General features: G+C 40.4%; 1 long non-coding RNA gene across 2 annotated transcripts in view; it reads right to left on the reverse strand.

Moving 5' to 3' along the window:
• Window positions 1–5,513: 5,513 nt before the first annotated feature.
• The window catches only part of LOC114690203, a 65,910-nt gene continuing 55,173 nt past the window's right edge, over window positions 5,514–16,250 (reverse strand). For both annotated transcript variants that reach the window (XR_005092133.1, XR_005092132.1), the window contains 3 exons: window positions 11,649–11,699; window positions 9,219–9,335; window positions 5,514–7,690 (listed from right to left, as the gene is read on the reverse strand). This is a non-coding gene — a long non-coding RNA (uncharacterized LOC114690203). The remainder of the gene's footprint in view (window positions 7,691–9,218; window positions 9,336–11,648; window positions 11,700–16,250) is intronic.

The raw sequence follows: 16,250 nt of genomic DNA on the forward strand, positions 1-16,250 counted from the left end.
CTTATCATGTCACACACACACACACACACACACACACACACACACACACACACACACACACACACCAGCCTTCTTTTGAGACAGCAAATGATTTTCTGATTTTGCATAGGAAGTTTGAAGAACAACCCACTAAATTAGACACAAAAGACAGACCGACCACTTTCTCATTCTTCTCCAGGCCGTGCCCCACAGTAAAGCCTCAAGGTATACCCCAGACCTCAGCATACAGTCACAGGCACTCTCCTCTGCCACAGCTCAGCACAGACCACCCATCATGCCAAACCCTGTGCTTCTATACAGTGATTTTTTTCAGATATGAAAATAAATAAATCTTACCCTCATTTTTGTTTTTTTTTTTTTCCCTGATTCTCTGGAATTTGCTGCCACTGAGGAAGATTGAGCAATCAATTTCTCTGCAGGGAACACCCATTTTTCTGGGAAAATTTAAGCACATTCCTTCCTAGGAGAGAAAGGAAAGACCAAAAGGCTTTTGGCAAAGTTTTCAGACCTAATTGTCTAAGAAAATGACATTTCACAATTACAAGATGGTGAGGCGGTAGGAGTCTTGATTTGATGTTGTCTGTTCTTGCCGAAGGGTTCTCGACTCCCTTTGCTCTCTCGTTTGGCCCTGAGAACTGAATTAGCTAAGACTCGGACAGCCAGGGCTTGTCCAAGGCCTGGACTCAGTGCTTCTGTTTAAGGTCATGAGACTGACTGGAAGCCGGGCTTGTCCTTTGGAGCCACAGAGCCTTGAGCTGGCTTGGCGACTGTGCTTTGTTTCTTTATCTATGAAATGAGAAGAGACTGGTGGACAAAGCTCCGATCTCCAGCACCAGACTGTCCTCTGAGTCAACAGAGACGCTGCTCTTTGTTTCTATACTCTCAGTGGAGGGGTGTTCTTATCAGCATAATACTGGGATCTTTCTGACCTCTCACTCTAAAGTGAGCATTCAATAATTCTCTATCACGTTGCCCTGATTTGTTTCCACCCACAGAAATAGTCACGTTTGGTAAAATATTGAATATTTATGCATAATTCCTTACTATCTGAAATTATTCTTTTTAAAACCTTCATTGCTTCCATTGTGAATGACATGCACACATCCCCATCCACCCAGACACATCAGACATAAGTTAGATGAGTCCTCAGGCTTTGTCTGCTTGTGTCTTACTGCACAGTACCGTACCTAGCAGTCAGAACACAATCACCACGTAATCAAAATGTGCTGTGAGTCAATACTTGATCTTGTTGGCCTTGGGGTGCTTCCCAAGAATGAGGAGATCCCACAGAAGATAGAGGGGGCCTTATGACATAAAGTCAGATCTGAGGGGGAGACTGGAGAGAGGTAGGAGTAAGGATGGACAGAGAGCAAGAAAACAGGATTTCTATGACCTCCCGCTAAGAACAAACTCAGCTGCCAAGGGATGAAGTAAAGAAACATCTGCACTTTGCTTTTGAATTTCGATATCCCTAACAGACACATTAAGCCGGAGGCCATTCTTGCTGGGCTTCCTAAACCATCTGAAATGTAACAAGGTGTTAGATCTGTGATACTTATCTCCCAGTGGTAGTGTGAGGATTAAAATGGATTAAAGTACATAATGTCTGTAGCATGCTGTTACAGAACAAGCATTAGCCTTGGCTGCTAGGATCCCTCCTCTCCAGGAATCTGCAGCATCTCTTTGGGTACACATCATTCTTTTCAACATTTAAGCATGGCCTCAGAGCTCATGGCTAAAATTACCTCCTGTTTCTGCATCTTTCCCTATTGACCTCCCTGCTTCTCTGAACCCATCCACAACAAAGCCGCCAAAGTGAGCTCCCCTCCATTAGCGCTTGGCCCACCAGAATCAAATTACGGACACTGCTCCTTCCAAGGCCGCCGGGACTTCCCTACTGTCAAGAACCAGAAGCACATCCAGAATCGCCCATCTTTGCAGCATCCCACATTCTTTAGCACTCATTATTGGAATTCCTTTTTCTTGTCTCACAGACACCACACTCACCACATCTCCCCCCATTGGTATGGCCACTGCTTTTGTCTCTGAAATGCTGACTCTTCCTCTGACAGTCGATTTTTAAATTTTGTAGTTCCTTAGCATGTGGCCTTTTAAACTTTTCTTCCTTCAATATTCTCATGTGTTTCTATTTTTTTCTATTTATATGGCAACTCCCAAATTAATATTCTCTAGTTTTTATATGTCAGTTCTAGATCTGTCTATTAGAGTGTTTATGTGACATGTCTGTATGTACGTCTTAAAAACATCACAAGCCTTAAGTGCACAAAATCGGGCTCCTGCTTTCTCCCAGGGCAGCCTAAACTAGTGTGTTCCTTCTCCATTCTTTTCCATCTTGTAAGTGGGATCTCCACTCTCCTAGAAAATAGGAGTTTCTTCCTTAAGTATTGCAACCAGTGTACCACTGAGTCCTGCCAATCTTTTCTCCCAATCTTTCTCCTCCTAACCATCTCTGCTTCCTTTACAGTGATCTCTACTTCCATCATCTCTCATCTAAAAAAGTTTCACCTCCACTAGCTTTCTTCTATTATATTTCACTATTTGAATATAATCACAGCCTAAGCTAATACTTTAAAATTTAATTTCGGTCACAACAAATAGAATAGAATTTAACTTTTCCAAATCCAGCTCAACATATCTAGCCTCTGCCGACATAAAAATTCAGTTCCTCATCCTTACCAGGTACCAAGCACATGGCTCTTGTCTTCATCACTATTCTGCTGCTGTGAAAAGACATTGGGAACAGGGCAACTCTTGAAAAGAAAACTTTTAAACGGGGGCTTGCTTACAGATTCAGAGGTTAGTCCATTGTCATCATGGCGGAGACCATGGTGTCAGGCAGACAGGCATGGCCCTGGAAAAGTAGCTGTGAGTCATATCTGATCCACAGGCAGCAGACAGAGGGAGAGACACTGGGCCTGGCATGGGCTTTTGAAACCTCAGAGCCCACTCCCAGGGACACACCTCCTTCAACAAAGAGGCGTCTACTCCAACAAGGACACACCTCCAAATCCTGCCAAACAGTTCATCAGCTGGGGACTAGGCATTCAAATCTATGCGCCTCTGCGGCCATTCTCATTCAAACCACCAGTCTTCTTCCATCCTCTGCATCTGCTAAATTGTTTCCCCACCCCTGCACCTTCCCATACCCTACTTCCCCTGCATGGAATGGCTTCTTCTTTACTTGCAATCTCTCAGGCTCTCTGGGGGCCCCATTTAAGAATCGTTATGATTTGGTAATCTAACCTAATTCCTTCCTTGTGTTTTCCTGTACCTTGTTCTGTTCTTTTCATATCATTCAACATGTTGTATTTATAGAACCAACACTATGTGTTGGTGACTGCTATCTACCGAGCACCTAGCACAGGGCTTAGTATACAACCTGCAAATTATGAGTTTATTTTAATATTTATTTTTATAGTTTTTAATTTTTTCTATATGTGTGTCTGTGTGTGGGTGTGTGCGTGTGAGTGCAAGTACCCATGGAGTCCAGAAAAAGACGTAAAATCTCCTAGAGTTGGAGTTGTGAGCCCCCTAACATGGGTGCGGGGAATAGAGATTGAGTTCTATGGAAGAGCACTAAATCCTAACTGATGAGTCTTCTCCATGTCCCCCAGGTAACAATATTTCAGGAAGTACTATCGTTACTTAGTTGTAGTAATATTGAGATTTATAGAAGCATCATCATAGCTCTTAGAGCCAGAGGCATTCCCACTTTGGAGGGCTATGGTGCAAAAACGTATACAGAACAATCCTGGGGTTTGCATTGACACAAGAAACCACACACACGTGTTTCTAGTGAAAGTCACAAGCAGCCACTTAAAAGGTCAGGTCTAATACAATCGGCAATGAGGTTGTGAAAACAAAGGTTTTGAGATTTTACATTGAGGTGCTTATGTTGTTCTTGTCCCCCAGCCCCACAAGGCTAAGCTTTCATGAGCAGTAATGACAGAACAGACACTCTCACCATGTGGAAAACAAAAAACATTTGTCCTCCACCCATACTGAATGCAAGGAAAGTCACAAGACTTGAGAGGAAACGCTGACCCTCTGGACTACAGTCATGAACTCTCCACCATGGAATTCCTCTCACTGAGAAGGTCACTACTGGGGAACATGCAAAACTCTCCACTTCGAATTGGGGAAGAGAACTCCGCCTTGTCTGAGCCCGACTCTGCTGCTGTTCATGACTCACAGAACTTACCGTCTAGTGACTGTCCTTACGCTTCCATGTGCATGTCTGCTCACACCTCAGAGGTTCTCACCTGTAAGCTCAGTGCAACATCACAAGCTATTGAGTATTCTCCACAGCAATTAATTTATCTTCAATTGTCTTATCTCTAAAATTAAACAATCCTGACATTTTCAACCGAAAGTTAGGAAGGATTAACATAAAAAGGATCAAACTAAGGGAGAAACAGGAAGAACTTCAGAGTCCATCAAAAGTGTGTCTAGATGCTCTCAGTCCTGCCTGCTTGCCTGTTTTTCAGCATCATTGTAGGTGTAAATGCCTGAGATAAATTTCACACAAGTGTTTGGATGAGAACCTGAGTTATAAAATGCCTGATAGATTATTGTAAACTGCAGAAACTATGGTAAAATTATTCCCACACTGCTATTATTGACTTGAAACTTTGACACAGAAAGGTAATCTTGAAAATTAGTATAACACAAAATAAATAGGAAAAAATAAGACTTTTAAGGCACTATAGAAAAGTGAAAGGAGAATGAGAAACAGTTAAAAATTAATGGGATGAAAGGTATGTAGGAAGAGAAATTGGTTTCAGCAAGTAAGAAAATATTTTATAAGTATCTTCAAGTTACTGTATAATGTGCATTTCTAAATATATCCAAAAGACAAAAGGCCATTCAATGTTCATATCTTTCAAGTAAGTGGCGATGTATACAAGTTTCCGAAAGGAAATTTTCAAAGATGGAATACCATCTTTCTTGATTTACATTTAACATTTGAAACTTTAAAAATAAATCCAAAGTTTAACTCTGTTATTTCTGAATTCAAAGGCACATTGATGTACCCTAAAGTCAATGGCTGCCATTAAAAACGTGAGTTTACACAAGCAAAAAGCTTCCAGGCATATTTTGGTCAACATTAAAGGAGTAGAAACATAGGATTTGGGAAAACAGAACTTATTCCATCTGAAATTAAGAAAATGGCCAATGTAACACAAATCTTAAAACAGTCTTTTAATAAAAGAGAAAAGCCAGAGCCAGATATTGGGGTCAATGCTGAAAGATTAGAGAGACAAAGGAACAAGCCACAGCCACCCCTCTTACCTCACCAGCTCCTCAGCCTGAAAAACCCTCAGCCGATAGGCCTCCAGCTGAATGAGCTTCCTCAGTCCAAAAGGCTTTAGTTCCTGTCTCCTCGTGCCTTATATACCTTCTCCACCCAGCCATCACTTCCTGGGACTAAAGGCATGTGTGCTTCCCAGTACTGGGATTAAGATGTGTGCCACCACTGCCTGGCCTCTATGTTTAATCTAGGTGGCTTGTTCTGTTCTCTGATCTTCAGGCAAATTTTATTAGGGTACACAATACATCATCACAGGCCAAACGTAAAGATACAATTAAAATAAGTTTAAGTTTTGTTCTTTCATGTTTCTAAATTATGGTAATATATATGTAACATATAACTTGCCATTTAACCAGTTTTAAACATATATTTTTGTGGCTTTAAATGCAGTCACTTTGCTATGCAACCAGTGCCTTCATCCATCTCCAGAACACTTTCATCCTCTCAAACAGAAACTATATGCCCACTAGACAATAACTTCTCTTTCCCCATTTCTCCTCCCCCTGGAAACCAACATCCCACTTTATATCTCTGTGCACATGACTCTTCTGGGCACTTCCCATAAGCTAACTAATACAACATTTGTCTTCTGTAACTGTCATTTCACTTTGCACGCCTTTAAGGTTCATGCATAAAGAATTTCAATACAATCCTGAAGCGTTATGTTCTATCAATTCCCCACTTTGGCTTTATCTGTTCCTCAGTAGCTGGTCACTTGTGCTGCTTCCTCTCTTTGGCTACTGTGAATTATGCATCTTCTAGACTCTTCTTAAAGTATTTCTTATAAAATGCTTTCTGGAAACTTTTCCAGCAAAGTAAAACAGACACCTGTTTTCAGTCAAAAGGAAATCTAGCCAGGTATGGGGTGGACATACTTGTAAGTCCAGATATTCAACAGTCTGAAGTAGACCTTGTCTCTAAATAAAACAAAAACAAAAGGCCAGACAAGTCAGGAAAGACGTCTGCCTTGTTCAATAGTACTACAATTACCTTCTTGTGAGTCACAAGTGTCATTTGTTGAAAAGTATATTGTTCTTTTAACTATCCTCTCTACCGGTAATCAATTTTAGAATTCATGTAATATATAGATTGCCATTAAACATCTAGTTACTCAATTCTTGCTACTGAAAGATAACAACCATTTGCCAAACTTACCAAGACAGCATCAAGAACAGAGAACAAATACTCATTTCCTGATTTAGCAGGGAATTAAATTTGTATCAACTTTATGAGCACATTCATACTCCAGAATCACTATAGTCCAAACACCAGGTAGATTATAGGATGAGGTTCTATTTAAACCCTATGTAAATAGGTTTATTTTTAAGAATCCATCATATATGACCCTATGAGATGAAGTCCAAACGAAAGACTCCCAGAAATTATACCATAGAAGTATAATATGGGAGACATCTTCAAGCTCACCATGGGAAACTCCATTTTGTATGAGGCCAAATAGCAGTGATTTTCCATCATGTCAAATAGCCAGGCTCTGTAAATCATCTTCAAGGAGGAAGGAGATTAACCAGTTAGTAGCATCCTACATCTTACCAAAAGGAAGTACATGGTACAATTCAGTAATTTTTCAAGGCAACTTACTGAGAAGTTATTTCAGATTTTCTGGCCCCAGAAACTAGAGACCATAAATTCCAATCTGTCATCCCAGGAACTACTATGCTATTAAAATGGATGAGTCTATCAAAGGGAAAATCTTTTTGACAGCTCACCTTAGTGAGTGTTCCTCAGAGGTGAACCATCATTTTGTTCAGTCATACTCACCCCTTTTCACAGTCTAGCCCTGCTTCCGATGATGAAAATTGGATCATCTCTCTCACATTCAGCTTCTATCTGCATGCTCAGCACTGACTCTCAATGGGATTTTATCTTGAATCCACAGAGGAATAGCTTTTGGTTTATGTCCTGTAAAGAAATTCAGAAAAAGACACCCAACTGTTGCTACTAAATGTGTGCCACTCAAAGATGACAATACTGGCATCTGTTTCAAAATGCTCTTTGCTCTCCCCAACAATATCACATTTGGCAATAGGAAGGAATAAAGATAATTCACTTATCTTGTTTGACTAATAAATGATTCACTCCATGCAGCAAATGCTAAGCAAAAAGAGTGTCTTGGTTCCTGGGGCAGCAGGGAGGCTGTTTACACTTCCAAACATAAAATCAGTAAATTTGAGAATGTATTATTTTCTTACTTTTTAAATGTTTGTACTCACTGGGCCTCTGTTACGCCTTTGGAATCTTCTTTCTGTGTGTGCATTTGGTGGATAGAACATAAAGTATTTCCAGAACAAAGAAAGTGAAGGGATCCAGGACATGAGGCTCTTAGGCTTGCAGCTCTGTCTGTGATATTGGGAGCATAAAAGGTGTGGAAATAAATACTGATTATATGCATGTATAAACATGTGTATACATGGAATGTATTTACACACAAACAAACGCAAGCACACATACAGCAAGCCGGCAGGAAGTCTCCCATTGTTTCCTATCACCTGCCCTGGCCTGAGACATGCCCTGCACACAATGTTTCCTACATGGAATCATCTATATTTGCAACAATGCTTTACTGAAGGTCGCACTTGGTTTTACTCTCTCAATGTCGTCACAATTATTCAGCAAAGTCTACCTTAGACAAGCAAACAAACAAACAAGATAAAAAAGAAGCCAGTTAAGCTGGGAGATTCAATTTTCCATTTGTGACTTAGATGAGGAAGGCTATTTTTTCCTAAGACTTTTTCTAAAGCAGCCAGCTGGCTTGCATTTCATAAGCCAGTTCCAGTGTGTGCTCTTGTGTTCACAGCTGAGTCTCTGTTATTTGGCAACATTTCTTGGTTATTTAACCTAAATGGAAACAAACAGAAACCACAGTCATGTCCCTGGATGAACATATAGTCTAGTTTGCTTCATGACCACTTACTAAGCAGCAAACATTCACGCAGATCTTAAGAAAGGTGAGGATTCTTATCCTTATTTCAGCAAAGGCAATAAAGAGAGAAATTAAATATGCACACTCAAATCCCAATCTAATTGTTGATATAGAAACACATAAAAAGTAGTGTAAACACACGTGCGCACGTGAGAGTGGAACAGAGGGAAAACCACACAGAAGGGAAGCCAAGCGAAGGAGGTGAGTAAAACCCAGTGCGGCTGAAGCCGGTGCTCGGCTCCTTCACAGAACTGTGCTTCTGCTTCTGTCTTTTCTGCCACTCTACGGATTAAACCCAGGCAGGGTCTTGCTCATGCTCTACCGCTGAGCTAGATCTCCAACCCTTTCTAGAAACAAAAAACAAGTTCCCCAAACTCTTGTGCTAGGGCTTCCAACAATATGTCTAAGTTCACATCCATTTGTGCCGGTTTTCCTTAAACCGTGGGCAGTGTTGTACACGAAACCTGTGGTTCCACATACGTAAGCGCTGCAAGTCACAGGGCAGTGGTGGCGCACACCTTTAATCCCAACACTTGGGAGGCAGAGGCAGGCCGATCTCTGTGAGTTCGAAGCCAGTCAGGTCTACAGGGTGAGATCCAGAACAGCCAGGGCTAAACAGAGAAACCCTGTCTCAAAAAAACAAAAAACAAAAAAACAAAACAAAAAGCTGGAGGTTACCTGGTGACTAGGGACTAAATATGACTTCCAGAGAAACTTCAATGTCTGTATAGCTATGTGATCTGAATGGAACTTAGCTGCCACAAAATATCAAGTTCACCCTGCACAGCGGAGGCGGGAATGCACCAGGTTCCTACCACTTACTCACTGTGTACATTGGCCACAGGAAAGCACTGAGATGATGCTTAGTTAGCCAAGTCCTGCTACTCCAAGACCAGTCAAATGAGTGGGAGATTCAACAAGGCTCTGGGAGACAAAACCACTTACCTGAATATCTTAGGTCAAAACCACTTTCCATAAGCAGGGCTTCTATTCTGCTTCTGCTGCAAGTTCAATGTGGGCTACGTGCTCCCTACTTCTGTTTTTCCTGTAGCTACCTGTAATCTATCAAATGCAGGACGATGCCTTAGAAATAGTTTTTTGAAATAAAAAAAATCAATTAAATAACCAATGACAAATAATTTATAGCAAAATTTGTTTCCTGTTGCAAAATAGTAACCAAAGTGTTTTAAGGATACAATTTATAGTCTTTGACTTGACTTGTTCACAGAATAATCTTCTACCCAAACTTCTGAAAACTGAATCTATGTCTCTGTTGAGGATGGCTTTTGATGTTAATATGACCATGTCATCCAGATGCCTGTGTCTTTAGGAAGGCCAGTTATTCATCTGTTTCTGTCCATAAGCTCAGTGGTCAGGAAGGCTCAGAGCCAGGGGACATGTTGCATTGCCCTGTCAGCTCATTGCAACAGATCTAACTTCTTAACATCTTCATCAACAATTATTGAAGGTTAATTTCCAACATGAGTTGACTAGAAAGACTCGCTATGGCCAAATTAACAAATCCAAGCAAGTAAAACAGACCAAAAAGAACTCTATTTTGGTGTCTTATACATTTATACAATTTTAAACATTGATGAATAAAGCATAGTTTGGGAAAAATGTAAAGTGATTGCGAGTATTATTTTCATAAGTAGTGGTTCTCAGAGGCCTTCACCCTTGCCCTGGCTCCAGTTTCTATAACCATATTTAATATGACTCCACCCAACTCAACTATGGCCACATTACAGAGTATAAATATATCCTCATGAATTGAAAAAATAACAACAATACATTAATCCGGTGTGTGGATTGTGAAGAGCTGCACAACCATAATCTAAAGCAACCAAAAATGGGTTAACAAAATCAAAAGGAGATGACCTCAAGGCCATGTCACAAATCTAACCATGTATTTTAATTGCAGGTCTACATTAAGCCTGCCCAAGCCATTCCCTCAAGGAGTCTGTGATCATAACATACATTTAAGGAAGAATTTTCTGTAAAGTGGCACTATCTGGAAATCATTAAGAATCATTTTGAGGGGCTGGAGCATTGGCTCAGCAGTTAAGAGAATTGTTGTTCTTTCAGAAGACATGGGTTAAGTTCCTAACACTCGTACATAGGCTCACAACTCTGTCTGTAGCTCCAGTTCCAGGGGATTTGATGCTCTCTCTGGTGTCTGCTGGACCTAAGCATGAACATGGTGCACATACATGCATGCAAATAAAACATTCATATACATAAAACTGAAAAGAGAAAAGGAAAGAAGGAAGGGAGGGAGGCAGGAAGGGAGGGAGGGAGGGAGGGAGGGAGGCAGGAAGGGAGGGAGGGAGGCAGGAAGGGAGGGAGGGAGGGAGGGAGGGAGGGAGGGAGGGAGGGAGGGAGGAAGGAAGGAAGGAAGGAAGGAAGGAAGGAAGGAAGGAAGGAAGGAAGGAAGGAAGAGTCGCTGTTAAACTATCTCCTTGAACTTTTTCAGTGACTCTGTCCTTACATAATTATCTTCTTACCATGGGTACTTGGGCCTTTCAGATTTAATCATATACTATTTTTTGTAACATAATTAACTGTTAGGGATCTGCCCATCATCTTCCCTAACCAAAAGCAAGAATTACTGATTTTCCTATGCCCTATGGCCTCATATTCCTAAAAGTAAACTCAATCATTGGAATTGAGTAAACAAAAACCTCAACAATCAAAACACATATTTTAGTTGTTTTATTTTTTTAAAGAATTTTAAGCCAGGAGGTGGTGGCATATGCCTTTAATCCCAGCACTCAGAGAAGCAAAGTTGAGTTTCTGTGAGTTCAGGCCAGCCTGGTCTACAGAGTGAGTTGTAGGACAGCCAGAGCTACACTGAGAAACCCTCTCTTGAAAACCAAAAACAAAACAAAAATTTAAATATATGCTTTAACATTTTGTACATTGTTTTCTATTCATCAGTATCATAAAATTTCTTGGTGATATCAAGAAAAAATATGTAAACAAATTTAAAGTTTTTTAAATATAAATTTTATGTCCATTTCATAATTCTTAATTTCCTCTGCTCTGAATAGGAACTTTAAGCAAGTCATATTTATTGCCAGTTCTCAAGGAAATATCTTTGCTTGAATGTTAGAGTTTGAATGTCATCTACTAATAAGATTTGAATCCACATTATTTAATTTTCTACTAGGAGTCTTGCTCCCACAGATTGCTAATTTTCTCTTGTCTGCATGACCTCTTTCTCCTGGTAAACTGTGGATTCTTCAAGGGCAGAATCCATGAAACAAGCATATTAAAAGTTTGTTGATGAGTTGCTGTATAGTTGAAATCATACTGGTCTGAAATACAACTCACTGGAATCATAGTATTACATCACTTCAGTGATTACAGTTATACCTTTCATTCCAAATACAGGATGTTAATGCATTCCTTTACTTTCCAGGAAATCTGTAAAGAAAGCACAAAAACATGAGGATAAATATTATAGAATATATATTAATATCCATTCGCCATTACTAAAGACATCTAGTTATGTAAAACGAGTAGCAAAAGTGCAAAATACATGGTGATTTTTTTTTCAGAACCACAAAGATACATATATTACCTACCCAAACACTTACACAAAGAATTCATTCTGGTGTAAAGTACAATGTACTCTAGATGAAAGTTTACATGTATTACAGTTCTTCTGTGCTCAGGAAAAGGAAGACCAAGCAAGAATTTAGACCAAAATTTGGAGAAAGAGTCAGAATCATTGTGATTATTTGTTACACAGCAATGAGATGACTAATCTCTCAAAGGTTTCCTCCAAATACTAACAATGCACTGTGATCATCAGAACTGCAGTACAATTCATACTTAGAAAAGTCGATGTAGACTAGAAGGGGAAAGGGGAGCTTTTAATGATCTATAATTGCTCTGGCAGACTCACCATAATCAGGCCATTATAAGAGGTTTTTCTCTAGCTACTGCAGGTACACTCCTACCTAGTTCGTCCTGATCTTCCTCCTTTCTCCTCTGTGCCCTTTCAGTCACCCTGATGGCCTGTGTTTATCGGGGCTCATTTTGTTCCAAGATATCAAAGCAGAAAGAAAAAAGCAGTCTGTTTTTCCAGAATCCTCACTCCTCACAAACCCTCTATTCCTGAAACACCATTTAATTCTATTCTAAACAGACATGACCTTAAATTTTATAAATTCCCATTCCCTGGTGTCAGGTGTTCGCCAAAAATGTCAACTATTTAAGACAAGGGTTTCTCTTCTCTCATCTATAGCAGTGGGGTTAAATTTTAGGCAACATTTTCTATAAAGGCAAGCTCACTGGTCTAAAAGCAGTTTTGTAAAGCCTAGTGTGGTGGGTTATATCTTTAATCCCAGCACTCAGGAGGCAGAGGCAGGTGGATCTCTGAGTTCTAGGCCAGCCTGGTCTATAGAACAAGTTCTAGGACACAGAGAAACCCTGTCTCAAAGTAAAATAAAATAAAATTTATTTCAAGTGGCTGAGCTAAGTTGAAAAAGGCTGGGCAAAACAATTGGCAATGTGTGTCCTGAGTACAAATGTGAAGTGCAAAGGACTACAAACTAATGAAAGGGATACAATTGAGTTGTCTAGAGCCTCAGGAATTGGAATAATTGAGCTAAAGAATCACTTCTTGTGAGCCCCAAAAGAGAGAGGACCTTGTTACTTTCCCTGGGAACACAAGATGGGATGGGCAGGGCTGTAACACACAAACTCGGTAGAATGATTGCCAGGCAGTCAGGCCTGGACCTTGTTTTTTGTTTTATTGTTGTTGTTATTTTTCATGTGCAAATTGCTTCCTGCTTTAATAATAGGTAGACTGCCACAACGATAATAAATAATAAATCATCCTTGAGACATCGGGGCCCTCAGTCACTTCTGAGTTCAGTGTGAGTGAGGAGGCGACAAAAGATCAGGAACTGGTGGCTAGTTGAGTCATCTTTACCAGATTTTGCCCTGGCAGCTCTCACTGGCAAACACTCAGCTGGAAAGTGCCCGTCTTCACGGCCCAGGGCAAACTTGAGCAAGCAGACATGGTTGCAACACTAGAAACTGAGAAAGAAGGCAAAAGGAAAACCGACTCCACTCCACTTCAGCGCTTTTTCAGAAATTCCTATTATTAGAAAAAGTCTTGGGTGTCAATCTTGGGCAACTTTATGAAGTGACACAATGTTTTGGACCCTCCTTTGATGACTTGTGGCTTTCTCCTTGCTTGTCTTCCCTCGTCCATCCCAGTGGTCTTCCCGAAAGCATGCTTCCCGAGTCACAGCATGCTGCTAAGGGCTCCCCCTCAATGGGAGTGGGTCCCATGAAGTCCTAGATGACTAAGCGGTACTCTGTCAACAACCACCCCTCTACCTGTCAGGGGCCTGTCCTCCTCAGCTCTGGAGTCCTTCACCATGCTGGGTATGGAGTCCTGCTCTGGACCTTGAGAAATGCAATTTAGCAGATTCCATTATTAACAAAGAGGCTTGTCAAACAGCAGGGTCAGTATGGTAAACTCCCTCATTCTGGACTCCTCTGATCTGGGAGCGCAGCAGCAGGGGTCCAACACAGAGCATTGTAGCAAGCAGAAAGCAAGTAAGTACTACAAGGTTCTCTCAAGGTTGACCTGCTTATGAGCAAACCGTCGTTTTTGGATAGAGTGAAACTATTATGCTACATACTACCTCAGTTGGGTTTTGATGATGTGAATGCCTCCTCCTAGCTTTCATGGTATCAGAAGGCACCATACAAGCTTCTAAAGGAGAGAAGCAGCCAATAGTCCTACCTATGAACCATAATAACCAGTATGGTCTCTGGTTTTTGTGTGTGTGTGTTGTTTTGTTTTGGGTTTTTTGTTTGTTTGTTTGTTTGTTTGTTTTTCAGTTCATCTGGTTCAGTTTTAGGAGACCCAACAACCATCTCAAAGGTTCATCCTGCTTCTCCACAGCAACATTTTCCTGCTGACAGAGATGCTCTTCACCTGCCCTTAGAAAACTGCCTAATAGAATTTCTCTGCTGTCTACAAACAGCTCTGCCCAGGGTTTATTTTTAATCTCCTTTAATGCTTTCAGCACGTCTTTATAACAGAACAACCAAATATATAAAGAGCTGCTATACATTGTTTATTAAGTGACAGTAGTTTTCAAAAAGATGTAAACACTTCCACTACTGGGGATATTATGCTGATCCCAAGCATCAGTTTACAGAAATTAAAAGATAATTTCTATAATACAAACACTATCATCGTCCCTATAGCTATGAACAGAGCCATAGCACATGGGGCCTAAGGCTGCCTCTGAAAGCCTCAGGGAAAGGTTCATTAGTAGGACAGGCTGTTGAGGAGATGGTTTGTCAATGTGTCTGAGGCAGAATAAACAACAATTATTTTTATTCCTATCAGCATGGGGAAGCTATTTTAGAACCACAACTCAGGAAAGAACAAAACATACACAGCCATCATTGTGGCAGTTGTCGTTTTAGATCTATCTTTTGTGGGTTGCTACTAGCAACAAGAAAATTAAGCAAAAGGAATTTTAATCAAATAAATACTGCTTGTACCTACTGATCTTATATCCTGGTGCATTGTAAAGCAGGTAATAGAAATTATTGATCTGAGTTCTCTGGATAGAAATTTAAAAAATCTTAAAACAACAACCATCAATCAAAAAAATGTGAATATTGGTGCTTAGAAGAAGAAACATGTCCATTGAGCTTCTGTGGCATCTCTCTGCTCTGCAGAACCTGAAGCAGTAAGATTTACTTCCTTGGCACACATGCACAGAGGCAGAGATAAAATTAAATATCCAGCATTTGAACCAGAAAGTGATCTGAACTCCAACAGTGCAGATGGTAATCCTGCAGGCTTTGTTCAACTGAACACATTTGACCTTGTAAATAAAACCTTAATAATAAAAATCTTAATAGCACAAAGATGAAATATCTGAAGCTTAATTGAGCTTTCACAGTCCTGAGCAGTATTCCAGGTGTTTACATATTTTTACTAATTTCTTCTTCATGTGTCTATGGATATGATGGATGATCAGTCTTCCTATGGAGAAACAGAAACTCTAAGGGGCTAAATAATTGGTTGAAAGAGGTGCCAATGGATGACAAAGAGTGGAACCTGGTTTTGTATACTTTTATTTTTTAATGTTTATGAGTGATTTGCCTGAATGCATGTATGTCTACCACATGTGTACCTGGTACCCACAAAGGCCAGAAGAGGGTATCAGATAATCTGAAACTGGATTTATAGATAGCTATGAGTCACTATATGGGTGCTGGAAATCAAACACCGGTCCTCTGAAAGGGCAGCAAGTGCTCTTAATCACTGAGGCATCTCTCCAGCCCCTTGTGTGACTTTAAAGACCTCCTCCTTTCCATTCTGCCACACTGATTCTTAAAAATAAAATGTAGAAGACTGCTGATTGTCAAGCCTCTTGCATGAGAGGGTCAAGGAAGGGTTCCTAGGTGCCAGGTGCTTCACTTATGTAATTCTTCAAAAGCACTGAAGGCCATAGCACACTGTGGCCTTGTGAAGTAGGTATTAAGAATACTGACACAGAAACCCACTAAGGGGCTTAATTGAGATTACAGAAAAACTAGGGGCCACAGCTGCCATCTGAAACCAGAGCTGCCCGACTCAAACATATCATTTCTGCCCAACCATTCCATCTCTGACAAGACATAACCTTTCCATAACGGTATTGTGTGTGTGGTAGGGGTGGGGGTGGGGGATAATGCACAAGCATCACTGCAGATGATGCTTTCTTACTGAATGCAGTTTGATTTTACAGGAGATAATCTGACCTCTGGCATAGCCAAACATGTATATATGTTGCTGTATAACAAAATTATTTTGTTTGTTCTACAAGAAAGACTTCAGATCTTCAAAACAAGTATTTTAGCTTCTGTTCACATTAAAAACCAAAGAAAAAATACAATGAAGCAAAGAATATTCTGGTCAAATATATAGAATGAAGTGTTGCTGCTCAT

The sequence above is a fragment of the Peromyscus leucopus genome, chromosome 9 (genome assembly GCF_004664715.2).
Source record: "Peromyscus leucopus breed LL Stock chromosome 9, UCI_PerLeu_2.1, whole genome shotgun sequence".
Taxonomy (NCBI): Eukaryota; Metazoa; Chordata; class Mammalia; order Rodentia; family Cricetidae; genus Peromyscus; species Peromyscus leucopus.